This window comes from Cygnus atratus, chromosome 23 (genome assembly GCF_013377495.2).
Source record: "Cygnus atratus isolate AKBS03 ecotype Queensland, Australia chromosome 23, CAtr_DNAZoo_HiC_assembly, whole genome shotgun sequence".
NCBI classification, from domain to species: domain Eukaryota; kingdom Metazoa; phylum Chordata; class Aves; order Anseriformes; family Anatidae; genus Cygnus; species Cygnus atratus.
In genome coordinates, this window is record NC_066384.1 from 4238476 (window position 1) to 4250659 (window position 12184).

Genomic DNA, 12184 nt, shown 5'->3' on the forward strand with positions numbered 1-12184 from the left:
ACGAGCAGCCTGGAGAGGGGCAGCAAACGGCGCCGGGGGGGTTTGTAGGGCAGGCAGGGAGCCCAAGCAGCGCCGCGGCGCGGAGGGGAAGGCAGGGCTGCAAGGTGAGCCGTGGGCGTGCGAGGCACACAAAGGGCTGTAAATAACAGGCGACTTCGACGGGGAGATCTGGCGAGGTTCTCATCGCCGGTATTTGACCAGGGAGCATAGCGTTAGTGGGAGTCACCTGGGTAATTCCCCGCTCAATGTGACACGCCACCTCTTAGATCAGGGACCATCTGCAAATAAATCTGGACCCCGGCGGTGCCGTCATCTGTCACGGTGTCTGGTGCAGCACAAAGCACCTAGGGAGGACAGAGCACGGTTTTGGGGAAGGGGAGGGAAAACCGAGCTCGGTTTCGGAGCACCTCGGGGTGACCAAAGCGCCCTGCCCTCGGCAGCGCCCCCAAAATCCTCTGCCTGGACGCAAACAAGCAGCACGGCCAAGGAGCCCAAGCCCTCGGCTGAGCGCCTCGGAGAGCAGCCTTTAGGAGTACCCGTCGGGGGATTAGACACACCAGCAGGTTTGGGAATGAGGGAGGAAGGAGATAATCAGATCTGAAATTCCCATCAGTATGAAATGAGACTTAACTCAGTAGCTTGCCAACGCAGACTGACTGTTCTTTCTAATGTCTGTGACAACTCTGCTTCAAATTTCAAGCTTCTCTCAGCAGTAACTACTCCCCCATGTAGCTGTAATGGCCAGAAAGAGACCGGCTTTTATGTAACCCCAAAAGACTAGCAGAAAGGGAAGCAGCAGCCACACACACACACACGGAGAAGTGGAAAAAAAAAAAAAAATCAGCAGAAGGCTGTGCTGAGCGCTCAGGGCTATATCCGAGCTCACAATGCAGCCACAGAGAAGTGGGATGCAGCAATCAGAAATGCTACAGTTACACACTCGGAGAGAGACCTAGCAATCAGTGCTGCATCCGAGCAATAGGGAGCGAAATTATAGAGCAAACTGCCATGCGATGCCACAAACTACTCCATCCCGCCAGCTGTAACAAGTATTCATTCCCAAATACGCATCACAGGCTCATCTGTCATTAAGAGCCCAGCCTGCCAGCAGCTGAGCAGGAGTCAGCAGCGCAGGGCAGCTGCAGGGCTGCTGCCTTTCACAGTGCTCTATTCTCCCCATAAGCCACGGGGGAGATGCACGGGTAAATCCCCGTGCGCGGGGGAAAACGCTGCCCACATCTCTTACCAGGCTCTGAGAGGGCTGAATTCTCCCCCGCCATCACAAAAAGCTCTCCTGAAGCAGGGTCTACCAAAAGCCCAGGCTGCCTCCCACAGGAGAACACGGGCGACCCCCCAAAGCACCCCTCTACACATCAACAGCCCACTGTGATCACCAAGCCGAGAACCTGGGTGACACGACCTGCCGGCGTTACGGACGAGGCGTTTTGGCTACGGCGTGGGGCAGGAGCAGCGCCGCGCGCCTCCACCGCGCTGTCCCGACGCCGGGCCCTGCAGCAGAACGAAGCATTGTGCAGTCCTTGAGACAACAAACAGCCGGCCTGCTCGCTTCCCGGAGTAAAAACACCCCTTTTTTTCTTTTTTTATTCAGTCTGCTGGCTCTGAAAAATGCAAAAGAGACTCGGAAAGCCATTTTCTGCGTTTTTTTTTTTTTGTCTGGCTCCTGCATTATCATCATCATTTACTGCCCTCGAGGGGATTGCACAGGTGTGACTGAAAATTTGGCTCTTCCTTTTAAACTTTTGTTATCAGCTTTACTGAAGATGATCTTGCTGGAACATAAACGCCAGCCTGTTCTCCTGGAGAGGGACGAGCTCGAAGCTGCTGGCAGGAATCAGGCCGGGGGTGCCTCTGCTGGGGAACAAACAGATCCTCCGAGCTTCTGCTGAGCGCAAACAGCGCCAGCAGCTTGACCTAGACATTTTTTTTTATTCCTAAAACACACCATTGCCCTAATTAATGTTTTCATTCATTTAGCTGAAAAACAAGTTAAACAAAGAGGGTCACCTGGCGTTCCTATCAATGCCTGGCGAGGATGCAGGCAGAACAAATGCGTTGAAATAAAACTCTAGAAGAGACGTGACAAGAGAAAGGCAGTTTAGTTCAATTAAAGAGAGCCGTCACAGAGATTTGATTCTCAGAATACGGAACTATTGATTAAACAGGAATTAAAGCTCAGAAACAGAGAGGTTTCAAGGTCTTTGCCGGGAGGATATACATCAGGAGAGAGACAGGGCTCCTCCAGCGCTCCAAGAGCTCCGGCTTTGTTGCCTCCTAGGAAACAGGAGCAGCAAAGGGAGCAGAACGCTTCCCAACCAACCCATGCTTAATTTTGGCAGGGCTGCGAGGTCGGGGCCAATGCAGAGCAAGGCTGCAAGCTCCACAACAGGTAACCCTGGTTTAGCGAGGCACAGAAAACCCACGTTAGGCTCTCAGGTATTTCAGGAGCGTGGGGCAGAGGCCCGGCCAGCGGGCAGGCTCGAGGCCAGCCACAGGAGGTCTCCGACGACGCCCGCTCCAAAGGCTACCAGCGAGCTACCCGGGCTAGCAGCCCCAGCGAGCCGAGAGCCTGCTAAAACGGGATCGCCCCGAAAGCACGTCCTTAAAGGTCGAGGCCGTGAAGCTTTCTGGGGCAGAAGTCGCTTCGTTTCCGTCCCGGCGCAGGCAAAAGGAGCGCCGGGCAAGACTCTGATCCCGTTTCCCGAGCCCCGGAGGCCGTGCCGGCACCGAGTTCAGCTGGAAAGGTCTTGGCTCGCAGGGCCGCGGGTCGGCGCCCCGGGCAGCGCGGCTCCCAGCAGCTCCGTTTTGAGGTAGCGCAGGTAGCAGAGCCGCGCCGCGCGCATCTCCAGGCCGCCTTCTGCAGACGGTGCGCGGCTGCTAAAGCAAAAACGCGGCCCAATCGCTCATTCCCAGGCTGAATTACTGCTAATGAGGAGAGCGTGTTTTCCTCCTCTCCTTCCCACCAGCCTCCTCCGGCAGCGGGAGGAGAGGCTGGAGCCTGGCCGCTCTCACAAAGCGCTCGGTGCAAAGCCCGGCGATCACAACACAGCGGCACCCTCGCGTTCGAGGGTAATTAACAGGGAGAGAGAGGGCGTGGGTTTTTGGGTTTTTTTTCCCCCTAAATGACTTATTCCCCAAGTCTGAACGTATTTTAACCTTCCTAAACTCCGTCTCATTTGCAGCTAAGCTCAGCCTCCTCTCCTTTAACACGCGCTAAACTATTTTGATTAATGAAAGAGTAGGACCAAACCCGTTCCAAGTGTTTTCTATACAGCTCAACTGCTCTTTCAGTTTCAACTCACGCCTAGATAATTATATCACAGCTCGGAGTGCCCCCACCCTTCTGCTGCACTTGGGGAATACTGCAAAGATAAGTCTTTTCTTAATTATTAAATGTAAATAGCTCATTAAATATAATCCAATTACTTTAATTGTAAGAAAAAGGAAGTAATTACAATATGTACATGTATTCTTGCCTGAACAGTTTTAAATATCTTAAATGAATCTTTGCAGCATTAATATTTTAAGTTAACCTTTGACATGAGAGGGGAAAAAAAAAAAAGCAGACAGTGACTCCCTGATATTTTCCAGAAGTGTTTTATCTGCTGGGATTTGTCACTAAAAAAAAAAAAAAAAGAGGACAGCCTTGAGCATCTAAATTAAAGTGGTTTATAAACAGTGTCTTCATAAAGTCAAAATAACACATGGGTTTTCTATTGTGGGAGGCAAAAAATGTTATATATGATGCCACATTAGGACCCTTAATAGGCTTTTTGGATGTCAGGAGCGGAGAAAGGGCAACGCAGGCGCTCCTGAAACGTGGCAGACCCGACAAGCCCCCACGCACCAGAAGCCCCCATATCCTGGTGGCTTTTCCGAGCCGTTCCCCTTGCTCTTGTCCTGGGCCGGCCGTGCCCGAGGGCGAGGAGAAGGGGCCTGCCCCGCTTCTGGGGCTTCCTGGCCCTCCCTCACCCGCGTGCAGACGCGGGGTCTGCTTTTTGTGCACGCTCAGGCCGCCTGCACAACGCCCGGGCACGGCGCGTGATCCCGGGCTGCCGCTGGGGATTTGCAGGCAGAGCTGCGGGGAGCCGGGAGCAGCAGCAGCCTTCTGGTTTCGCTCAGCACAATGACAAGCCCTGCGCTCACTTTCTCCAGCGGCGCAGCCAGCGGGACCGAAGAACCTTCCAGGCAGGCTCCAGCGGTTCCGTCAGGCCCCCTGGTCTGACAGGGGAGGTCGAGTTGCAGTTTGGATGCGGTGACAGACGCCTGCGTAATCTCCTTGGGACGGCCAAAAAAAAAAAAAAAAAAAAAAAAAACCCAACACGTCTTTTTTTCAACCGTCGGTTCCATTTTGCACATTCTGAGCCCAGCGGTGATCTCACCTTCTGTAATCTGCAAGCGCCGGGCTCCGCATCGCCCCGAAGCATTTCGGAGGGGCTGAAACCATCGCGTTACTGAACCGACCCCTTCGGAAGCGGAGAGATCAGGGCCTGGTCGGGATGCTAAAGACGCAAGTCCTCCTACCAAAGCTCACCGCGAGGTCTATAAATAAGCTGCTTTCTGGAAACCTCTCGTGTGAAGCCGGCCCCCAGACGCAACCTCCTTGATACGAGGCTGAATTCTCAAGAGCGACCACGAGACTATTTTGCGCGAGTTAATTACGCGCGTTTCTAACGGAGGAAGGGGAAGCAGCCAGTTGTTTCGTGCTGCCCTAGACAGAAGGTAAAGGTTTCGCACAAGCTGTGTTTACAGCCACACGTCTTCCTCCAGCGCAGGATCGGCTCGGCAGCTGCTGGTATTGAAAGAACAGGATCTGGGTGTGTGCACTTTTTTTTTCTTTTTTTTTTTTTTTTGCAGCTGCGAGGCCCAAACCCGAAGTGTGAGCTTTTTCTTACGGCGCACAAAAGCTGGGTGCCTGAAAGGGAACTCGCTTCCGCTCTGGCAAGCACTCAACCAACTATTCGCTGGGCTAAGGGGTGGTCGGGGAACTTTCACCCAGCCATTCAGCCCGGGGCTGCCGTTCCCCCTCCCTCCCAATTAAATCCCATTTTTTGCACTCCATGCATGAACCGCGGCTCCGCCGATACATCAGATGTTGTGGCTGATAGCCCGCTCTCAATGCCACTTCAAGCCCTCCAGCGCGGAGCCGCCTGAAAGCAAAGCGTCGCTCATTCTTTGGGCGACAGAAAAGACTTTTGCGATACGGAGACTCGAAGCGAGACTCTCACAAGTAGGAAAAGGGCGTCCGGTGAAAAGAGGAAATGAGAAATTAAAACCACATTCGATCTTATTAGCGGTAATACAGACGGGTCAACAAAGTGCTCGGCAAAACTCCCCGGCATGTGAATGGTTTAGGCAGGGCTCGCTCCTACGTGCTAAGTGACACCAGCCCCTTTGGCTGGTACAGAAAAAAAAATAAAATCAGAGACCGTCAGCGGCTATTCCAAACGCCCAGCTGGGAAGGGCGACGGCTGGAGGTATTACCTCATGCGCCGCAGGAGGATATACTTACAAGATTGGACCGGGAGGAACGTTCCCCCTCCTCCTTTTCTAACTGAAACGTTTTTTCCTCTCTCTCCGTCTGTCTCTCTCTAGGGATTTCCAGCATCTTATAAGCGAAGCCTCTCTGAAGTACCGCAAAGTGGCATGGCTCATCATTTCGGTAATGATAGTAAATAAGCTCCAGTATTTTGTTGATCCTTTTCCTTTTGCTTTACAAACAAAAGGTCAGAGTCATTAGCCCAGTTTTACGAGCGAGGAGAAACGGAGGCCTGGAAGAAGAACACAGCTCCGTAACATCACAGGAAACGTCAGCGACTGAACAGGAGATGAAACCTGAAGAACACCGAGGACGGCCAGGCTCGGCCATCCAGCCTGCAGACACGCAGCATCCCCTGCCCGTGGGTGCCAGATATCAGGTGCTGAAAGAAGAGAGCCCAAAAACACGGCAAGCACGGGGCAACGATTCTCCCTGCTGTCCTTTTGCACGTCACAGCAATCTTCTGGGCCTTTGGACCACGCCGAGAGAAACACCATCACTGAACTGTCCTCTGTGGATTTCATTTCCGTGAGCTGCTCTCATCGGTTTCTGAACGCACCTGAACAGCTGGCATCTGTGCAACCCCAGGGCAGCGAGGCCCACGTTCAGCATGCACCGGGCGAGGAGACACTTCCTCCTCTTGCCCCCTTCGCTTTACAATTAGATTTTAATCTCAAATCCACGTGCGGGAAGAAGAGGGCCTCGGCTTCAGAAAGCAGCCGGTCAAACCAACGCATCACCATCCGTACTGAATACATAAGCGCCTTCCGAGGAGGTTACGTGACGGCACCGCACAGCACAAGGGAAGATCTCAGTTCCTACTGAGGACCTCCCAGCAGGAAGCAACGTGACGAACTCCTGGTTTAGCTTTGATTTACAGCAGTAGTAAGGAACTATTTGCAGTGGAGGGCTCTTGGTGCGCTCTCTGCCCCTCTCCCCATAGCACGCCAGTCCTGTTACTGCGCAGGAGAACTGAAACCTTCCAGAGGAGAGGTCAGCGGCGATCTCAGAGCAGCAGCTCTGGCGCAGTGGCACAGCCACAACCTCCCATGCAGCGATTTGGGCCTTCAGGAACAAATGCGAAGCGCTGCCGATGCACAGGAGTCCCCCGTCTTCCTCTCCCACCATCGCAGCACCCCTTACACCCCACTTCTCCCAAACTCAGGTCCGGGGTCCCGCTCCCCGAGAGGAGGCGACAGGGAAGGCGCCACAAGAACAGAGCAGGTCGCTGCTGACCCCGTTTGGGGGGCACCAACCGAGACTCCTGGTCCTTTACCATCTCTCCAGCAAAGCCCCCAGCAGAGGCACGCGTGAGATCCGTCCGTGCTCCACTGCTTCTGCAGGGACCCAACGCCAGAAAGCCTTCCCGTGAGCTCCGGAATTAAGGCAGGATCTCGAGGAACCGTTTCTCAGTTGAAGGCGAGCTTTGGACCGAGGCTGCGCTGACCGCTTCGTGCTGCTTGCTCAACAGCGCGACGTGGAAGTTCACGTTTCGGCTCTGCCGGGAAGGGACCTCCCCCTGCTGCCTCCCGGGAAGGAAAAAAAAAAAACAAACCCTACCTACCAGAAAACCTCGACTCAGGATCAGCCCCGAAGCTGCCGACCTCCTGCAGCAGCTCCTACCTGCAGCGGGGCCTGATCGGCCGCCCCGGCAGCGAGCCTCCCCTCCTCAAAAGGAAAACACGCGGGCTTTTTATTGCAGGGAGTTGCAGAAATACAAAGGAAGTAAATGTCACCGGGGTGGTTCTGCTCTGAGCAGGCGTTTGCTTATTACCCAGAAGCCACTTCCACACGCCTTTTTTTAAAGCCAGTGTTTATAAATACCGAAAATATTTAAATAAATGTTAATCTGTGGTAAGCGAGGGCCTGATCTCGCAAATATTTAGCCTCGTGCAGCGAGAATAAATGCTCGATATAAATACACAATCTCTTACTACAGCCCCCGTTAGCGGCGAGAACAGCACCGCCACCGGACAGGCAGCTGCTCTGCTGGGAAAAGAGCAGAGTTTTGCTTTCCCGAGTTTCTTTCAGCACGGGGAAAGCGTCACTTCTGCTTTGCCTCCTGCGCACCCTGAGCTTCAGAAGGGACAGCGAGGAGCAGGCCGAGCCCCGAGCGGCCGCACCGGGTCCTGTCCCGGCTGCTGTAACCCCTGGGAGTGGTTTTGGGCTGGGGGTTTCTGCCACGTGCCCCCCGTCCCCTCCAGGACGAGGGCACAGGAACACGCCAGCACCCACCAACCACTGCCACTCCCTCGTTTTCCTGGTTTGGCCGAGCCGCGCAGCGCACGCAGCAGTGTTTTCTGCTCGGCTGAATAACCGAGCGCTACGTGCTATCCCCAAACCCGGCTCTGCCAAGGGGGAAGCCTCGCTTGCAAAATTATTCGGCGGCGGAGTCCAGAAAGCCTACCAAAACAAACTACCTGCGAGGATTAAAGCGGAGCTTTACACTTGTTGAGATCTTCCTTGTTGCAGCCTGACAAAGAGAACTAACCCGAGTTTGTGGGAAGGTTAATCTCAACCCTCTTTGTTCTCCCATCACCATTAAAAAAAAAAAAAAAGAGATTGATTTACCAGTGTAACTCCGTGCATGAGGCAATCACTGAAGTTTTAACCCCTCCACCCACGCTACACGATTATCTAAGCTTTGTGAATGAAATCAACTTTTCCTAGGCCAGCCCCGAAGAATGAGATACATTCAAGGCATGCTGAGAAACTGGGTTGGCAGTTATCACGGAGCTGGTATTATTTGTGATGAATCACTGCTCACAAATGCCTCCTGAATTGCAACTTGAAAATGCCCCGTTTCGTTCGGCGCGTTATTCGCCGGGAAACCAGGCCGGCGCCCCGCTCGAAGAGCTCAGCCCCTCGCTTCGAACCCTGCGGAGACCTCCCTGAAGACAGGAGGGCTGCGGCCCCAAGCCCCCCAACCCCTTTTTCACTTCCCAAAGCCACGTTTCAGGGAGGGTTTGCACAGAATAAAGTGGCGAGGAACACACCACATTTTGTTTTTTGTTTTTTTTCTCCCCTCCCGTAATTCCTCCTCGTTCGTCCTCCTGCCGAGCCCACCCCCAGCGTAGTTTCGTAAAACCAGAGCTGGAAGGATTTGTCAGGAATGCGGACCAGGCAGAACCCAAAGCTGGAAATATGGGCGACATCAGGCGCTTTGCTGCCGCGCCTCCCGTCCTGCGGGGCTGGGAACGGACAAATTAAGCAGGGGTCCTGCTAACGTCACCCCACAGCAGCTCCAAAAACCCCGAGGAGCAGCAGAGAGCTTGGAAAGGCTTCGCCTCCACAGCTGCGAAGAGGAAGAGCCTGACAGGCAGGAGCCAGCAGAATTTTGGTTGTTGGTTTGTTGCTTTTTTTTTTTTTAAAAAAAAAAAAAGGCTGGAATTTGGGGCATTTACTTTTTGAACTTGATGCAAGGTATAAAAAAAAATTGTTTATTTTTTGAAGCAGCGCAAATATGCGGTGTGGGGAGAAGTTTACATTCGGATCGGCGCTGGAGGCTAACCTCATACAACCCCTGCTTAGTAAGGGCAGCGGGGAAACCTGCTCCTCGGCCCGAGCAGAGCGAGGCTCGTCCCCAAGCAGAAACTGCTCATTTTTAGGCAAACGTCCTGGGTTTGAGCCCTGCTGCCACCGACCAGCCCTGGGACAGCGTCGCCAACCGCAGCTCAACCGACGATTAGAATTAGCTGGGCCTCTGAAGCTTAGCTCAAGCTCTCTCATTCAAACTCTGCTTTCAAGAACAGCACTCAGAAAATAATAAAAAAAAAAGCTTAAAGCTGAAGCGTCTGCCCTGCTCCACCCTGCTTCCTGGATAAAGCTTGTCCTTGGCTGTGATCGCGAGCAGATTTTCAAAGTCACCCTATCTCCACTCTGCGTTTCCAGCGGGGGGATGCGAGCTCCGGTTTGTTTTTAACCAAGCTTTGGAGTAAACTCCGCATCGGTTCCTCTGACAAAAATCCCGCTCGAGGTCACTAAGAGGCGAATCCGACCGAAAAGTGTCGCAACGCAGCGTTTGGCATTCCTGCAGCGCTCGGACAGTTCTGCAGACGCCTGAAACGGGTGGAAAACACAACAACCCCCCTTCCTCATGTGACCGAGCACTTCCCACAAAGGAACGCTCTGCATCAGCTCTGCCACAGGGGAACTCACGCGCCCGCCGCCGGCGTCCCACACCGTTTACTTTCCACCTTCCCATTCTCACAAGGCCTAGGGAAGGACACACGAGAGCGAGGGTTACAGAAGGATTAATAAATTACGGCCTCTCGTCTGGAGCAGGCGTATTTAACGCCGGTTTTTTGTTGTTACTGGTATTGTCTCGTGCCCGCTGCCGCTTGCAGCGCTGACAACCCGTCGTACGGTCCCAGCAGCGCTCTGACCTGCGTGGACGCAGGCTGTTCTGCTCCTGCTGAAAGCAGAACATAACACCAAACACGAAACTTCTGGCAAGGAGAAAAAAGAAAAAAAAAAAATCCTACCCGAGGACGGTCTTTGAGGTCAAATAATAGCCGAAAGGGAGGAGCTGCCATCTCTTACCTTCCTCCAAAGGACACCTGCTATTCGTATCCCAAAGGAGTAACCCCAACACAAGCCTAACTGCTAGCGAGGCACAACCCCGAGGACATTCTCCAGCAACTTACTTCTCCCCTGGAAGGAGGAGAAGGTCTGAGGTCAGGGGCAGGTCAGCGCATCTGCCCGAACTTCCCGACCACGTCCCGTTACGCCCTTCGACGCTGCTTCCCCCGCGAGCGCCGAGGGATTTAACGTTGGCGAAGACGTTTCCTAACACGCGCTGCCTTACCCTGGGAGTTTTACGCTTTATGGCCCGCGCACACCCGCGCAGCGTGACCACGCGGGGCGAGGGACGCACCTGGCCGCAGGTCCCCCTCCTGGAGGGAGGGAGGGTTCCCCACTGCCCAGGGCTCGCAGCGCGAGCAGCCGGCCGCACGCCCAGGCACGCTCGTTGCGTAGGTACGAGACGAGCACGCTTCTTCGCGAGCACCTCTAAGGCAGGCTGCTGTCAAACCCTGCCAGCGCGGCCTGCACCGGGCCACAAAGCGAGGGACGCTCCCCAGACCCCCAAACGCCCCAGCCCCACTAAGCCTCTAGGCCCCCCAAGAACCCTAACCCCCTCCCCCAGACCCCCTAACCCCCCAGCCCCACTAACCCCTCCCCAGACCCCCTAAACCCCCAACCCCCTCCACTCCTACCAACCCCCCTCTCCTGAGCCCATAACCCCCTTCCCACACTCCCTTCCCCCCTCCCCAGCCCCTCTAACCCACTTCTAGACCCCCTAACACTCTCAGCCCCACTAAACCCCCTCTAGACCCCCGACCCCCCCTCTCCAGCCCCTCTAACCCCCTTCTTCAGACCCCGTAACACCCCCAGCCCCACTAATCTCCCCTCCAGACCCCCTAACTACCCCCTGTCCTCCTAACCCCCCTCTCCTGACTCCCTAATCTCCTTCCCACACCCCCTAACCCCCCCCGCCCCTCTAACCCCCCTCTCCAGCCCCCCCAATCCCCCCCCAGCCCCTCTACCCCACTTTCCTAACCCCCAACACCCCCAGCCCCACTATACCCCCTTCCCACACCCCCTAACCCCCTTCCCCAGCCCCTCTAACCCACTTCCAGGCCCCCTAACACCCCGAGCCCCACTAATGCCTCCTCCAGACCCCCTGACCCCCCTACCCACGCCCTCTACCCCCCAGACCCCCTTATCCCCCCTACACACCCCCTGATCCCCCAACCCCCCCAGCACGGGGACACCAGCTCACCCCAGCCCCTCAGGCCAGCCCAGGGCCCACGCCCTGCCCCGAGCCCTGGCTCCTGGGAGGGGCCGGGCGAGTGGTAGCCCGGGACAGAGCCACGGCCGCCCCCTGCCCCCCTCCGGCCCGGGGGCACCGGAGCCCCCCCCACAGGCCCTAGCAGCTCACTTTGTGGCAGGAACCACCGCCCGCCTCAGCCCTGTGGCTCACTATTTGGCAAGGGCCTAGCAGCCCACCCCAACCCCTCCGCCGCTCTCCCGAGGCAAGAAGCGGGCGGGAAGGGCCGGGGGGCCGCCGCCGGCTCCTCTCAGCACTCACCTCGCTCCGGTGCTGTCCTCTCCGGGCCCCTGGGCTCGCTACCACCAGGGCGGGCCAGCCCGGCCGTCCGCCATTCCACGGCTCCCCCTCCCTGTCCTGACTGAGCCTCGCCCCGCCTCCTCCCGCTCGCCGGTCCGCTGCGCCATTGGCTCGCCGGCTAGCAATGCCGCCACGCCATTGGCTAAGAGTGGCTGTCTATCAAAGCCGCCCTACGCCACTTGCGTACGAAACCGGAGCAGCCGAAGAACCCCACCCAAGGCGGCCGCGCAAAGAGAGTAAACAGGGAGGAAAGTACCACCAGGGGGACGGGGCGAGGGGAGCCTCGGGGGCCTTTGGGACGCATCCCCGGGGCGGAGGGGAGAATCGCGACATCGCGCCTAGTCACGACATTTCTAAAACCTCGCTGTGGGTCTGTGAGGGACGACAATATTACCCGCGACTTTAGAGGAAAGGGGGATGTCCTTCCCTCCCCCCTCTCCGAGAGCCTCCCTTTGGTGTCGCCCTCCGCCTCTACGCTCTCAGGCCCTGGGAGGAAC

At 55.9% G+C, this 12184-nt stretch overlaps 1 protein-coding gene across 3 annotated transcripts in view; it reads right to left on the minus strand.

Moving 5' to 3' along the window:
* WASF2 (WASP family member 2) overlaps nucleotides 1-11762 on the minus strand; it is a 33054-nt gene extending 21292 nt beyond the window's left edge. For all 3 annotated transcript variants that reach the window (XM_050715224.1, XM_035562332.2, XM_050715223.1), the window contains exon 1: nucleotides 11649-11762. The gene's annotated coding sequence lies outside the window, so the exon portion shown is untranslated. The remainder of the gene's footprint in view (nucleotides 1-11648) is intronic.
* Nucleotides 11763-12184: the final 422 nt, after the last annotated feature.